The sequence below is a fragment of the Littorina saxatilis genome, linkage group LG12, assembly GCF_037325665.1.
Source record: "Littorina saxatilis isolate snail1 linkage group LG12, US_GU_Lsax_2.0, whole genome shotgun sequence".
Lineage (NCBI taxonomy): Eukaryota > Metazoa > Mollusca > Gastropoda > Littorinimorpha > Littorinidae > Littorina > Littorina saxatilis.
In genome coordinates this window covers 57548979-57565220 of record NC_090256.1, presented here as the reverse complement: position 1 = coordinate 57565220, position 16242 = coordinate 57548979, and the positions used below count along the sequence as shown (strand labels likewise).

General features: G+C 41.4%; 2 protein-coding genes and 1 long non-coding RNA gene across 4 annotated transcripts in view; 2 read left to right on the top strand and 1 right to left on the bottom strand.

Moving 5' to 3' along the window:
- Positions 1-1643, top strand: part of LOC138982360 (S-acyl fatty acid synthase thioesterase, medium chain-like) — a 104320-nt gene extending 102677 nt beyond the window's left edge. For both annotated transcript variants that reach the window (XR_011460855.1, XM_070355613.1), the window contains one exon: positions 1444-1643. The gene's annotated coding sequence lies outside the window, so the exon portion shown is untranslated. The remainder of the gene's footprint in view (positions 1-1443) is intronic.
- On the bottom strand, positions 146-3764 carry LOC138982363 (uncharacterized). Its single transcript, XR_011460856.1, has 2 exons — positions 3311-3764; positions 146-1522 (listed from the first exon to the last, which is right to left on the bottom strand). It is a non-coding gene; the product is annotated as an uncharacterized lncRNA (long non-coding RNA).
- A 7008-nt stretch (positions 3765-10772) lies between these two features.
- The window catches only part of LOC138982351 (transmembrane protein 198-like), a 63446-nt gene continuing 57976 nt past the window's right edge, over positions 10773-16242 (top strand). Inside the window, exon 1 of the mRNA XM_070355603.1 lies at positions 10773-10879. The gene's annotated coding sequence lies outside the window, so the exon portion shown is untranslated. The remainder of the gene's footprint in view (positions 10880-16242) is intronic.

Below are 16242 nucleotides of genomic sequence, written 5' to 3'. Positions count from 1 at the left end.
AAGGAGGTAAAGCTAATGATAATGGGATAGCGAGCGTCTTAAATTGCTACAGGGCTCCGTTTACTCCCGGGCGAAGCCGGGCTTAACTGCTAGTTATCAATAAACCAAACAACATGCGCACACAAAAACATACTCAATTGTCAAGAACAGTGTCTATTTTATTCCATGTAGATCTCAAATCCACACGCACACATCCTCTCTGCACAGTTCAAAGGTGCTACACATGAAACTATTCTTGGAATTCGAGCACTTTTTAACATCTGTATATTTGTTCTGCACAAGTTTTACTAGACCTGTGAATTCAACGCATTAATCAATATACTTTCAGGACTCTTCCCCAGACTTTATTGCTCATGTCAGCTGTTTCCATGCACAAATAGTCACCCTGTATGTATCTTTCGCTTGATATGCAAGTGTCCAAACAGAAAGAAAAAACACTAAAAACCAAACACAAAAATTCATTCAGTGAGAGTGAATGTACACACATCCTAAAAAAACACGAAATGAATAGTCATTCTGTCAGTCATTGATACTGATCCAAGCCATTGATGTGACGAAGAAAGGAGTACGTTTTTTTTAAAAAGCTAAAATCTTTCAGAGGGAAATGGTGTTATCAAACACTGGTCGTTTCACATGCTCCCTGTAAATCACTGAAAGCAGACCTCTTCAACTTCAGAAGACCCTCCCTCGTCTTCTTTTTGAGGGGCTATCCAGAGATACTCCAGTGCCGAGAGTATGAAATAAATAAATATAGCTGTCTGTCAGCGTTCTCTAGAATGAAAATGTCTCTACAAGGTGTAGAACTGTGCACATAATATAAAACACACACACACACACACAACATATCGTTCAAACACTCATCCAAATGTTGGGGGTGGGCGTTTACTAGGTACTAACGGCGCTTACAAGGTAGATTACAGTACATTAAAAAAGCAAAAAACAATATACATTATTTGTATTTTTGACCAAATTATGACATTTTACACAGATGGAGACAGTCAGTGTTCCTCAAGGTGAACAAGGACTGTCAAGGTGTGTGTAAAATGTCATATTTTGGTCAAAAATACAAATAACATTTATGTATCGATTGGTTCTGGTTAGAATTCCTTTTAGTTGTTTTTTTAATGTACAAACATGCACTATTCTGTAGTCTCAGCTGGCCGCCTAATATGGAATGTAACAGAGCATGTGTAAACCAACCCACACAGAAACGCACTTTGTTTAACACCACAATGTACTCTAATACAGGCAACAAGGAAGAAAGTCAGTGTACTGGCCAGTTGGATCTATAATGTCATTCCTATGACCCATACACAGCAACTGCACATGGCAACTCTTACACCTTCACCCGAATAGCCAATATCTTTCCTCAATATAACTCTAGTCTGAATGATGCGTATGATATCGTTTGGCTTTATTGATCTTTCCCTCTTCTTCTTCCAGGACCAGGGCATCTTCAATCTCTTCTTTGTGTGTGGGCCAGTAGGAGCCTGCTGTCATCAAGCACCAGTGCCTTGAAGTCCTGGAGCATAAACAGAAAATCACCCATCAGTGAAGACACTTAATTCAAACTTCGAAAAGGGTTGAAAAAATGAACCAAATGCAAGAAAAAGTGCGAAAATAAAGAGTTACAGAAGAGTGTTTGTAATCTATTCATCTATGTAATGGAGTGCAAGTGTGAGTAAAAGGTGGGGGTGGGTGGGAGAGGGGGTATGGGATATACCTGTGGGCATTGGCTGTCCAGATTTTTAGCATTCTGACAAGTGTGAAAATGTGTTCTAGTGCTCCTGACGAGCAAAAGTGTCAGTTACACAGCTTTAGCTACTTGGAATGAATGCCCAGTTTACCATTGCATTATACAGTGAAACCCTAACTTTACCCCCCCCCCCCTTTTAAAAAAAACCACAACAACATTTGTCTTAAAAGACACTACTTTTTCAGATTCCTGTTTATAACCTCTATTCTAAGACATTCTGCTTTTCTTTGATTGAGTTTGCTGTATATACATGTATATCTTAAAAGAAGGGCTCCACTGTATCTCTAATTTTGTTCTCTACAAGAGGTATTGTAGCAGCATCTGTCAAGTGCTAAACCGCAAAAAGGTCAATTTGATATAATTATTCAATACTGATGTTTCAAGTTAAGCAGAACTGCTGTTTGACATGTGGTTGGAAAATGTGCTGCAGGGATTGTTTTGTTTAAAAAAAATTTTGAACAGGAAGGCAGACATCTATTTGAACTGCAAAGCAGACACAATTCAAAAACCTACACATCATTATTATGACTTCCTACATAACAGCATGATCATGGAATCTGTTAGCCAATGTGTCAGATCATAAAGATCATTATGGAGGCAGAAATGATCCCCTCAATCTGTAAAATATCCTTCTTTACTAACAGCATACAGGTGTAGCTAAAACAGAATTCATATTACAGTGGAACCCCCTTTTACGATCTCCCAAAATCTGATAAAATCAGGTATTAAAAAGCATGAAGTCTTAAAATGAAGGTGAATTTGCATAGGTTATGACCAGAAAATCTGAAAAGCAAGGTCTAAATATAGGGGAGATCTTGAACTGTAAAGGTGTTTAAAAGGGGGGTTTCACGGTACAGCACCCCAATTGTGAGGACTGTTCATTTATTTCCCTTTATGAGACACTAAAAGGTTGTGGGTACTGAAATTTAACTGCACAAAATATCTTGACAAAATCAGGATGCTGAAGCTTAATTTTCATTCTTATAACATATTTTTGGAAATCAGGAAATACACACATTCCCTAGAATGAAAAAAAAATGCACCGGTAATGTAATTGTGACTGAGACCTAAAAATCTCACCGTTAGTCATTATTTAGTATACCCTGTAACAAAGTCTTTCACCTCACAAATCTTGCAGAATAAAAAGGTACTTACTCGAATGATTGAGTTTGGAGGAGGGGGGGGGGGGGGGAAGCAGTGAGAGAAAGTACATGTACTTATAACTATAGTCCTGATTCACCTTCAAATTGTTTTTTGGGCCACAAAGACCACTAGTTTACACCCCCCCCCCCCCCACACACACACACTTTTACTTTTTTTCTGCACACATTACATTCCTAAAACACACACACACCCACACATAACAAATACACAACACGCACTGATTTTCTTGACATTGTTCAGTTGGATGAATGTAATTTCTTCATTTTCTGTGATAGCACTCTATTGGAATTCACAAAATTACCCTTGGCTCTGACATCAGAAGTCTTTCTCTTTTAACTCCTGCACACAGAGAAAGTATTTATATTATAAGTATAACTAGTCCTCACTTACCTTCAAATTATTATTTGGATCAGCCTTCTTGCCCAGCAAACCAATTTCAGTTTGAGAAGACTTGGACCAGTCCTTGCCTCTGCATCAGCTCACACCTCTGCTAATTCTTCTCCCTATCCTGCCTCGATGTGCACTTTTCTCTTGCACGAGCAGCCTGGCCACTTGTTGTTTTGAACGTAAAACTTAGTTCCATAGCCTGAAAATAAAGACAAATGCTTAAAAAGGATACACTATATATTAATCAATCTCCCTTACAGTTAATGAGGTATTTGTAGCAAACTTCAATCATAATCAGGAAAAGCTCACTTGAGTTTTGACAGCTGGCACACAACGTTCACACACACACACACACAACAATTGTACTCTTTTTTCACGTGTATAATACAAAAATACAAATTTATATATATCACAAGCATAATACACACACACACACACACACACACACACATAATCACACTCATGCACACAGTGACACACACACACACAGTCACATGCATGCACACATTGACACACACACACACAGCCACACAGTGATACAAGTCGTTCTCTCACACACACACACGTGTACACACACTACACACACACACACACACACACACACACACACACACACACAACAAATGCACAAGACACTGATTTCCTCGACATTGTTCAGAGGGATAAGTATAATTTCTTCTCTTTTGGGTATGCGCTTCAGTTGCTTCGAACTCTCGCACGTTTACTGTTCCCTGTGTTCTTTTTCTTCTTCTTCCAATAATGTTCAGCGATCAATGAATTGACCATTACTAACATGTTGGCGAAGTGCAAGTGTGTGTCCTTAACAAAGATGAAAAACAAAAACAAACAAACAAACAAAAAAAACAAAAAAAATAAAAGAGGTGGGGCAGGGGGAGGGCGGTTACTGTGCCTGAATGGCCCTCATTGCCCTCAAGCAGAAGGCATTATAGGAGGGGGCCTCGACAACATCTGATGGGAGGGAGTTCCAGTCGACAGTGGTCCTCGGGAAGAAAGAAAACTTTCTGTAGTCTGTGCGGCACGGGATTATTCCCAGCTGTTGGCTGTGGTTGCTGCGACGTCCACTTCGAGGTTGCCGCTTGAGGCCGACGCAGGAGACGCAGGCTTGATCGTTGAGAATCTTGTGGAGCATAGCGAGTCTGGCGCAGCGACGTCGTTGTTGTAGCGTAGGCCACTCGAGTAGCGTCAGCATTATCTGTGACACTAGAGGTGTTATGGTAGCGGTTTGTGACAAACCTGGCTGCTCTGCGCTGGACCTTCTCAAGGGTTGTGATGAGCCTGTCGGAGTGTGGGTCCCATACTGTGCAGGCGTACTCAAGAATAGGGCGGACCATTGTCTTGTAGGCCAGCATTTTGGTGAGGCTGGAGCATACCTTCAGGTTTCTTCTCATGAAGCCCAGCGTCTTGTTGGCCTTGGCACAGATGTTCTCGATGTGCTGGGTGAAGTCTAGTTTAGTGTCTAGAATGACCCCAAGATACTTGGTGGAGGTGACTCTCTCCAACGTCTGGCCGTGGAGGGTGTAGTTGGAGAGACGGGGAGAATGGCTTCGGGTGAAGGGCAGCACACAGCACTTGTCTGGGTGGAAGGCCATGTCCCATTCTTTTTCCCATTGTTCTAGGCGTTGGAGGTCCTCCTGAAGCTTGGCTGGGTCTTCTGCGCAGGTGATGAACCTGTAGACGGCTGTGTCATCAGCAAAGAGTCTTGAAGGGGAAGATATCTTGGAGGGGAGGTCATTGATGTAGCAGAGGAAGAGGCAGGGCCCTAGGACAGAGCCCTGGGGGACTCCGGTCTTCACTTTGACAAAGCTGGATTGCGCACCATCCACCACGACTGACTGCGTGCGGTCGCTGAGGAAGTTTGCGATGAGGCTGTTGGTCTTTCCTCGTATGCCGTAGTGGTAGAGCTTGTGGCAGAGCAGACTGTGGTTTACACGGTCGAAAGCTTTGGCAAAGTCTAACACCACTGCCTCCGTTGTAGTACCACGTTCCATGGCTGTAGAGACTTCTTCGATGAACTCGAGTAATTGTGTCTCGCACGAGCGGTGTTTACGGAAGCCGTGCTGTTGACCGGTCAGGATGTTCTTGGTTTCGAGGTGGTTCATGATGCCACTCACTAAGATGTGTTCCAAGAGTTTTGAGCAGATACAGGTGAGCGAGATGGGGCGGTAGTTGGAGGGTTTGTAATGCTCACCCTTCTTGAAGACGGGGGCAACTGTGGCTATTTTCCAGTCAGAGGGGACTTGTCCGGAGTGTAGAGATGAGGAGAAGATGGAGGTTAGGATGGGGGCCACTTCCTTAGCGAGTTCTTTGAGAACGTGGGGTGTGAGCCCGTCAGGTCCTGTGGCTTTGTGGGGGTTGAGATTTGTCAGAAGTTCTCGACTCCCTGGGTGCTGATGGAGGGTTCATCCATGGCTGGATAGTCGTCAGGGGAGTCAGGCATGGTGCACTTCGTCCTGAACTCTGCTTCTGAGTATGTAGTTCCTTCGCTGAACGCCTTGAAGAACTGAGCATTTAACTCTTCAGCTTTGAGTTTTGGGTCGGTGATTAGCTTTCCATTTGACTTGAGGGCTGAGACACCAGAACTGTTTGAGCGTTGGTGTTTGATGCAGGTGACCAGCTTTTTGTGGTCAGGTTTGGGGTCGGCTTGTGGTTTGGAGTCGTTTTCGGGAGTGGAGGGGGGTTGGGTGAAGATGTTTTCCTGGTATCGCCAGTAAGACCGGCGCATTTCTGTTTGGATTTTTCTGTTCAGGCTGTTGATTTCCTTGTCTTGTTCGGGGTTGCCAGATTTTTTTCCATTTTCTATAGAGTCTGTCTCTTTTGCGTACGATTTTCTTTATTTCGTAGGTGATCCAGGGGTATGAGGATTTCAGTCGAGGTGTTTTGGTGGGTATGTGTTTCTTCATACTGTCCAGGAGTGCCAACTTGAAGCGCTGCCAGAGGTCTTCTGTAGGCGTATTCTCTGTCTCCCTGAATTCGGCCTGGAGATGAAGCATGTCCTGTTTCATTTCCTCCCAGTTGGCTCGTTGGTAGAGGAGGATGGGACGGGCTATGTTCTTCAGGGTCTCAGGCCGCGTGGTGTAATCAAAATACACAATGCGGTGGTCGGAGAGGCCAGGTATCACCTCAACGCGTGGGATCAGTGATGGGCAGTTAGTGAGAACAATATCCAGGGTGTTGTCTCGTCTGGTGGGCTCTTTGACTACTTGCTCCATGCCAGTGTCACCCAGGAGGTCAACAAAGTCCTTGTGGAGTTGGGCATATCTGGGTTTGGGCTTCATGGTCATATTGGTCCAGTCATAGGACGGGAGGTTGAAGTCGCCAGCAACTAGTAGTTGGGCGTTTTTCATCGCTGCTGCTCTTCTGATGGAGGTTTCAAAGTGGGCCAGGCCATTGGCGTCTGACACGTCTGGTCGGTAGAAGACGCACAGGTAAAGAGGTTGCTGTCTGTAGGTGGGGATCTTGATCCACAACAGTTCTCCGTCCGTGTTGAGTTCCGGGACTTCGGCACATTGAATGTCGTTCTTGACAGCGATGAAGACGCCGCCGCCAGCACTGTTCCGATCTTTTCTGAAAAGCTTGTAAGTTTGGGGGAAGAATTCAGAGCTGGAAATTCCAGGATCTGAATGTGTCTCTGTGTCAAACACTATGTCTGGTTTTGTACTCTCTATGAGGTTTGGTATTGTCGCCCGCTTACCTGAGGCGCTCTGAAAGTTGATATTCAGGAGGCGAAGGGGTCTGTTCTTTTCTTTTCCATGGTCGCTGTTTCTAGTGGGGGTTGAAGAGTGGATTGGGTCAAAGTCTTTGGTTGTTTCAGGGATAGAGTGTATGGAGGAGTTGTTTCTTTCTTCTTGTTCAACACCATGCAGATCAAAAGGGTGGAGCTATAGTTGGCGTTCGCGCAGATGACACAGCGCCAGGAGATGTCTTCAGTTGCAAGGGACTCACGTAAGTCTGGGATCCAATCAGCTGACAGGATGCATGAAACCAGGTTCCACAGGATTCACATTCGACACCCCTGTCATCCCAAGTGACAGGTCGGTCACAGATGCCGCAGGGGGCACTTGAAACATCGTCATCCAAGGTTGACATGGTTATGGTGGGTGGGCACAGGGGGGGATCTTGAGGGGGTTTTGGATGAAAGGTGACAGAGTTCAAGAAGGTGAGAAGTAAGCAGACTAGTGTCCAGGTGATTTGGTGGGGGCAGGTCATCATTATCATCTCATGGATGCAAGTGGGAAGGGTTTGTTTTGAAAGTGGAGCTGGCGGCCGCCATCTTGGATACTCACTGCGAAGGTTTAAAATGGAACTATATGAATTTTGAACAATTTGGAAAAGAAATCAAAACACAAAAGGTCTCACCGTGGTCTAAGATGTTAGTGAACAAATTATACTACGATTTGGGGTGCTAGGTATGGAAAATCTCTAGGAATTTGGAATTTCACGGGAGACAGAACCAAAACACGACACGCACACTTGCACTTGGGTCAGTGTTCGATCAGTGACATGAATGTAATTTGAAACAAATGCATAAGCTTATAGTTAAAAGCGCAACTTTAGAGACATATAATTATTTGAAATGATCACCAACAGGCAACACGTATGTCCAAGATAATCTAACTGAGTACTGCTTCTAAAGTACGAGCACTGATGATCTTCGTCAAGGCCGGCGAATCTTTTTGAGTGCTACAGTGCTTTTTGACTCGCATCGATCGATTCATTTGCAGTCCTGCTGAGAGCAACTTGTACACTGATACTGACTGTCCTATTGAAAGCTTTATTTCCTGTCAGACAACGTTAACTAAAGCTGGAACATGTAACACTTACATTGTCAGATTAAAATGATCGCAGGAAGACGCCATTGTTGACACTTTTGACAAGGGAAATCACCCAACCATTACAAGAGTGCTCTTTTCTTGGATTCTGTTACGACAATTAATTAGCTATCAAAACTGTTGAATTTGCAAAGTTAAGTTATTCCTCATGGATGGTAGCATTATTTGTAACCTAGAATCTTACGGTGATGCTTTGAAAGCGATCTGACGACCTTTTTCGGTGGATACTATCCCTTTAAACAGCTTGTCCAGAGAACATTCGTAGTCGATGATGTACCGATAAGGGCGTGTGTACCGGGCACGCTGTAACTTCACATGAGCATAGTCTGAACATAGCCAGTCAGTGCTGGTCGGACGGAATGGGTTTTTAACGATTGCTAGTTTGACTTTTGTTTTAGTTGAGAGCACGAGCACACACACTCAAACACACTGATACGGCTTGTCAGTCATGTTGATCACAAGAGAGAAATAGAACAGCGAATAGAAGGAAACATAAAAGATTACGTCCCCTTAATATGACGCGATGGACGACAGACGTCATGACTTGAAATCTATGACGCTACGATGATAGTCTCGGTAAGTCGAGACTAAAACTCAGCTATAGCACTGAACATAGATCCATACAGACCTGTCAAGGGATATCTATGCACTGAACGACTCTCGCGCAAGTTCTCAAAAGCGTGGTAACCCCTTGCACATCCGGTCGACAGGTACATCCCGTGCATTTTGGAATGTCAAGGACGACAGAAAGTAGAGCCAGCTATGATGTATTTCGTGCACCCTTATTTATCCTTTATTTCATGTGTTATAAGAGTGCAATAGTTACATCATAGATGTAACAAGAGAACAATGGAAATACAAGAAATATACCTAGAGTACATTATACAGAGACAAAGAAGGGAGGTCATGGGATATATAAAAATGTCACACGCTTTCCTTCCGTTTGCCACTACTGAAGCAAACGTGTGCAAGATTGTATGTTACACGCTTTAGGAGCATGGCAAGAACGGATTCAAACTCAATCAATGAGGCTTATATCGCGCGTATTCCGTGGGTACAGTTCTAAGCGCAGGGATTTATTTAAAAAAATTTTAAATTTTTATTTTATGCAATTTATATCGCGCACATATTCAAGGCGCAGGGATTTATTTATGCCGTGTGAGATGGAATCTTTTTACACAATACATCACGCATTTACATCGGCCAGCAGATCGCAGCCATTTCGGCGCATATCCTACTTTTCACGGCCTATTATTCCAAGTCACACGGGTATTTGGGTGGACATTTTTATTTATGCCTATACAATTTTGCCAGGAAAGACCCTTTTGTCAATCGTGGGATCTTTAACGTGCACACCCCAATGTAGTGTACACGAAGGGACCTCGGTTTTTTGTCTCATCCTGGCGAAAGACTAGCACTTGAACCCACCACCTAGGTTAGGAAAGGGGGGAGAAAATTGCTAACGCCCTGACCCAGCGCAAGTGCGTTACCACTCGGCCACCCAGTCCTCCTATTGCAGATACGGAGTGGTATTGAAACCACAAACTGACCGACTAAATTCATCACGTATGTAACAAAAAATTAAAACAATTAAAAAACCCAAGGGGGTCACACGAGGCCACGACGACTCGGGGATTGAATAAAACCACGAGAAGGCTGGTGTGTGGTTTACGCATGCTTTGATAGAAACTGATTCAAGCGAAATGTGTCAATCGAAATGTGTCAATTGTTCAGTAAATGCTATTGCGAAATGTGTCAATTGTTCTGTGCTGTTCAGTAAATGCTATTGCAAGTCACGGTGTTCCATAATGTTGGAATTGCTTATTTTGTGAAAGATTCCATCGTTCTGTAAACGGCTCATGTGAGGCGGAGTGGGGCTTTAATGACTCATTGAATGTTATACCTATCTCAATCTTAATCATATTTTAACCTCACCTTTCCCCTGGTAGGGTAAGGTTTGTATGGTGTTTGCTTGATTCTGGCCCTTTCTTCTGTTTGTTTTTTTGCTTTTATTTCTGCTTTTCAAGTTTAACATATGTTTTTCTTCATTTTTATATCATATTCTACAGGGCGTTACACTGTGCCTGCATGTATGACAGGAACATTCTTCAGCATAATATTATCCCCGGCGACTGATACGCTACATTCAGCTGCTGGACTATAAAATGTAACCAAACGACGTTCTGGGTACGTTAATCGGCTGAACACTCACCACCAAATACAAAATGAAATACTGTAGTCTCCCCCCGCCCCCCCCCCCCCCCCCCAAAAAAAAAAAAAAAAAAACCACAAAAAAACCCACGCCCTCAGCGTCAATAAAATGATGCTGTCAGCGATAATTTTAATTCTCCGGAAACATCCGGACCATCCATTCGGCAGAGTCCGTCAGCTCCGAGAGGGACCAGCTATTAAACTGTTTGAGTCCATAACATTTAGTTATTTTAAAACCAGGCTTGAATACAATACAGCTAAACTTAGAAGATATGAAGAAGCATTAGAAAAGTAGAAGTTTGTTTTCTGACAGACAATAACAAGGCTGCGTTGCTCTCTTGTAAGAACCAATACAGGAGACATTGTCTACTCTAAGCAATAAATGAGTGATCCCTGGGCGTTGTTATGAATGGATGTGCGGAAGAGGAGAGTACTGCAGTCTGCACGGTTGATCGAGTGTGTAATTGAGGGAAAGATTCATCCCCGAATCATCTGGATCACCAGCCCTGTGGTACGTAGCACACAGATTTCAAGGAATGTATGGATAGTTGATATTTTGCAAGCTAGACTGGAGGAGATGGGCCTGAAGCTAGAAGCGTGGCCTTCATTTTACTACAACAACCCCCCCCCCCAACAGGCACCTGTCGCGTTCGCAGACACACACTCAACACTGGGCATGTTGAGCAACCAAAACCGATGTGGCTGGCGATTTCAGTTAATTTTTTTACTTGTGTGGTATTTTTCATTTGCCCATTTGTGTGGAATCATCAAAACATTGCTGTAACACTATACAGTATACATTTACATTACAATGTCCAGAAATTCGCAGGATTCCATGATTGTAATTTGAATTGCACTGCAGGGATTTTGATCATGAAATGCACTGGCCCCTGCGGACTGACTATAGTTACTGAACTTCAGTCTTCATGTTTGGTTCAATAACATTATATAAAGATAATAAACGCACTGGCACTCTGAGTGTACACAAGAGTCTGTCCCCTGTATACACTCTAATGTTAACTTTAACTTTCGGATGTGAAGCGAATTTGCCATTCAACACCACTTTGCATTAGGAACGCAGAGCAGTTGATTATCAGAGTACAAAAACCAAAAACAATCTGATGCTGCATGGTAATTACTGTAAGTGTAACGTAGATTAAATTCTCGGAGTGTACATAAAAGATCAGAGAACCACATAAACTCAGAGTGTCGTTCGACGCCATTGTGCGAAGTGACGCTTCATTTTCTATTCATAGTATCAAATTTTGAGTCCTAAGTACGCTAGAGACAAACACACACAATAAGATTGCACGCACACACAAAAACTGATGCTACTCGGCAGTTTATTGTCAGAGTTTAGACCTAGTGTGTATCGACTTAGAAGTGGTTGTGTACTAATAGTACACAGTACTATAGATGTGAGTGTGCACATGCAGTCTTTGCATTTGTATACATGATTACATATATATAATACTAGATGAATACCCGCTTCGCCGGGTACCCGGCTTTGCCGGACCCGGCTTTGCCGGGTGAGTGGTGCACCAATACCCAGCTTTGCCGGGTACCCGGCTTTGCCGGGCGCACCGTAGGCCGGCTTCGCCGGGCGCACCGTACGCGATTGATGCCACACGAAGGAAGGGAGATAAACGCGCAAAACACTGGAGAAGATAAGGAAGAGTTACTGGGAATGGATGTACAGAAAAACCAAAATCGGTTCAGCGCTGTGCGCTGAGAGCACGTGTTGAAAATTTTCATCGAGCAGATTGTGTCCAGGGTCTACCTGAATATGCCCACCAAATTTTAAGCAGATCCATCGAGAACTTTGGCCGTGCATCGCGAAGTGACAGAAAGACAGACAGACAGACAGACAGACACACACACAAGCCGTATATAGATATAGATGTATATATGGCCTTAAGTCTGAAATGGTGTCCACAGCTGAAATAGCTGTGCAACCTTGGCTCTAACCTGATTTGTACATCAAAGAAAAATAAAATCCTTGTAAAGATTAATGAGACTTGTAAAAAAAAGTATGAAGTACACACCTAGAGAAACATTGTGTGCTCAGTTGTTGTTTTTAATGAAAATGTCGCCATTATCTGAAGTCAGCAGCACTACATTTTGGCCATTTTTTGTGACATGACCTTACAGCATATTGAAACATGGTCTACTCTGTCATATTTATGGGACAGAATGTCATGAATGACTTTTCACTGAGCCAGTAAAACTCAAATGTACATTTGACAAAGCAAAGTTTTTGAATTTTGTCAGTGAGCCTGCAGAAAATGGGGAGACAAAATTTCACAGAAAGTTCATAACTATTTCCGTAAGACTTCATTTTTGTTCACTGATCAGCTCTAAATAATAATTAAAGATTGAAACCTGATATATTTTTGAAAAAATGTATTTTACAGTATGTTTTGCAGAGGTATAAAACATAAAAAGGGTTGTTTGACTTGTTTTTGCATGTTCAAAAGTAGTTTGAAGTTTACGTGCAGATTTTCTTGTGAAAAAAGAGTTATGAACTTTCCAACCTTTTGCCTTATAAAATGAGTAAATTGACTGGTTGGGGAACACCTAGCTTTGTAATGCATTTGGATCCACTAGCAGCAGTCACACTGAAAGTTTGCATCAAGTTCATTCATTGGTGTTTGAGTAATTGAGAAATAAAAAATTCTTGTGAGAAAGTTATGAACTTTCCTACTATCTCCACTGAGAGTGTTTTTTGTCCTTAAATGCTAGCCATGAAAGTTAAGGTTGTAGTGGAACAGCAATTTTGCATATAAAAGTACATTAGATTTAGATACTAAGCAATTTTTGTCACTAAAGTCAAGCAGTATGCTTTAGTTAGCCATTTTCTCTGTGTCTTGCGCACTATTTTTATGTGAGAGTTACTAACTCATGTCAAAACCCAAAATATATGTAAAATGACTATTTTCAGTTTCCAAATTACACTGTACCATGATTTTCATCACAAAAAGAATCTACTGGCTGCTGACTGTTTCTTTCTGAAGTACTTAGCCGTTTTGTCATGAAGTTCATAACTTCACATAACTCAAGCTCATTTTTCAAGGGCGTGTTTAAAATAATGCCTTGTTAATAGCAAAAGAGTACATTTGACTTTATCTGGACATTTTGTAAGAAGTTTTCTGAATATCAACCCTCAAAATTACATTTTGATAATTCCAGCATGAATCTGGGTTGACTGCACGGTGTACATAACTTCACATCAACTGACCCTCAGCCCCACGGTGTGAAGTTATGAACACATGCCATGAGTATGATTTATACACAATAATTAATTTACTACACTAAATCACTACCTCAAATGATGTGCTGCTCTTCTCCAGAGTAGGCTGTTACAGTTTGATGTCATTTTTATTTTAATTTACCAGCAGATTTTAGTACGTAGCTTTTCAGTTAAATAAATGATGTGAAGTTATGAACACACAGTCAGCTGACATAAACACTAACTAAATAATGATTTCGGTAACAGTTTTCATGACTGAGTTTGGTTAAGTAAATCATTAAGTTGTTTAGAATTATTTGCAAGAGACTTTAGTTAGTTATTTTAGTATAAATGTGTGATTGATGTGAAGTTATGAACTTTCACAAGTTTCAAACAATTTGTTTTATTTTGGCAATTAAAATCTGATTTTGTAATATAAGTGCAGCTTTAGCCTATACTATAACTCTGTGTTCTCAGTTTGTCATTGTTTTGCAAATATATTATACAGTAACTGTACTAGAGACCAACATAACAAAAATTCTTGTGAAGTTATGCGCACGCTCACATTTTATGATTTTTGTTATCGTTTGTTTTCACAAATGTTTTACTTTTATTACTTAGTTGTATGTCGATTACAAAGAGTAGCTGGAGAGAAAATAATATGACATATGCACTTTCTTACTTTGGTTTGAATTAGCCATAGTTTGTGATGTCACGGTGTGAAGTTATGAACTCCTAGGACATTCTAAAAAAACTTTCAGTTTCTGCCAACTCTTTGAGTCAGACAAACATTTTGGTGTATTGAAATCCTTTTGATGGTACTTTTCAAGCACATTTTGCACAAAAACAGCAAAATTGTAGATTTAATGATAACTTATGCCAATATTTGCTATGAAAAAATTGTGACAATATTAATTTCTATAAATAATACAGATTTAACCAAAAAATCTTCTCCACACTTCATCTTCAAAAATTACCTTCATGTTCCAGCTCACCTTTTTCAGATTAAAAAACAAAACAAATTGTTTCCTGCCTGTATAAATTAAATTTATTATACCAATAAAAGTAAATTATGTGAAGTTATGAACTTCCCATTAATGGAGTTCACATCTGCATCATGCGTGGCCAAAACAAGTTTAACTTGCTTGAAATGCAAAGTAATTTGCTGTAGCAATTTGCTCAGATGTCTAAAACAGACCCAATACATGTAGCAACAATGATTTAACAAGTCTAAATTTTGTGACGGTGTGAAGTTATGAACTCCTGCAAACTTTTAAACCTGAATCTGTGAAGTGATCAAACATGAGTTTTCTTAAATCATAGCTGTTCCTTGCGTATTTATGCTCTAAAATACATCTCTATTTTCAAAACAAAGAAAATGTTCATTTTTAAAATTGATTTTGTATACATGTCACAAAAATGGACACCTATTCTGACTTTGGGCCATATATTTATGTATTATATATATATATAAGTATAAATCCGCCCATAGGGCGACCATTATTACCACGTCCTTTGTGGCTTACATCTTAATCCTTTTTATTTTAAAAAAGTTTTGAGATTTATTGTTCGTGTTCCTCTTACTTGCTCATCTATTTGCTTTTATTGGGGATCCTGAAAGGTTCTACCTTTTAACTCGTTTTGAATAAAAATCAGTTTACAAATCCGTTATTCAGGATATAGAATACAGTAAAACCTGCGAGCAAAGGACGCTCTTGGGGAGCCTTGCCACTGTCCTTTGTAGCAAGGTGTCCTTTCTTATGAATATGAATGCGCCAACATTTTTTTGGAAAAAAACCCCACCAAGTCACTGATTCTTTTTTGACACAGTGATTATTAAAACTCAAAAGTTTTGAAGCCCTCAAGGTTTTTTGTGTGTGTGTGTGTTCAAAGATAAGGAGAGAGAGAGAGAGAGAGAGAGAGAGAGAGAGAGAGAGAGAGAGAGAGAGAGAGAGAGAGAGAGAGAGAGAGAACGAGCAAGCGAGAGAGAGAGAGAGAGGTGCAATCGGTTTCTTATCTGAAGCAATGGGCTATTCACTGGAAGATTCTTTGATCGAGCTGTTGAAAACCACTCGAAGAGTTCTTCGTTCAACTCATCATAGGTTGTTTTTCTTCTCTTAACACATTTTGCAGTCGATCTGGCACCGGAGTCCCACTGACTGAGAATTTGTGTTCGATCAGCTTTTATGTTGGAAATTTGAGTTTTTCCGCAATTCAGCTCATCAGCAACTTTTCGAACGGTCTTTATCAGTTTATGACATCGACTCTCTCTTCTAAAGTCAAAATTTGTCGTTTTGGCATGATGAGACGAAGACGAAGGATGAGACGAAGATGCACCACAGTACAGAAAGTAGAAACCCGAAATGTTTGTGAGTTCACGGCATCGACCAATGAGCGTGCACCATACAAAAATCAAATTCTTTCAAGTGCTGTCATTGGCTTACAAAATAAGCTTCTCGCCCGTTTACATCGCCAGCGAGATTGTATTTGCAGAACCAAGATGGCGGACCAGCGTCTGCTAAAAGCTGTCTGCTTCAAGGGTTAATTTGTCCGTTGTTGACAATTAACGAACCCAATCGGGACCAAAAAAGGGTGTCCGCGTCCGCGCCTTTGAGGTGTTCGCTCTTTTAAGGTGTTTTTGAGAG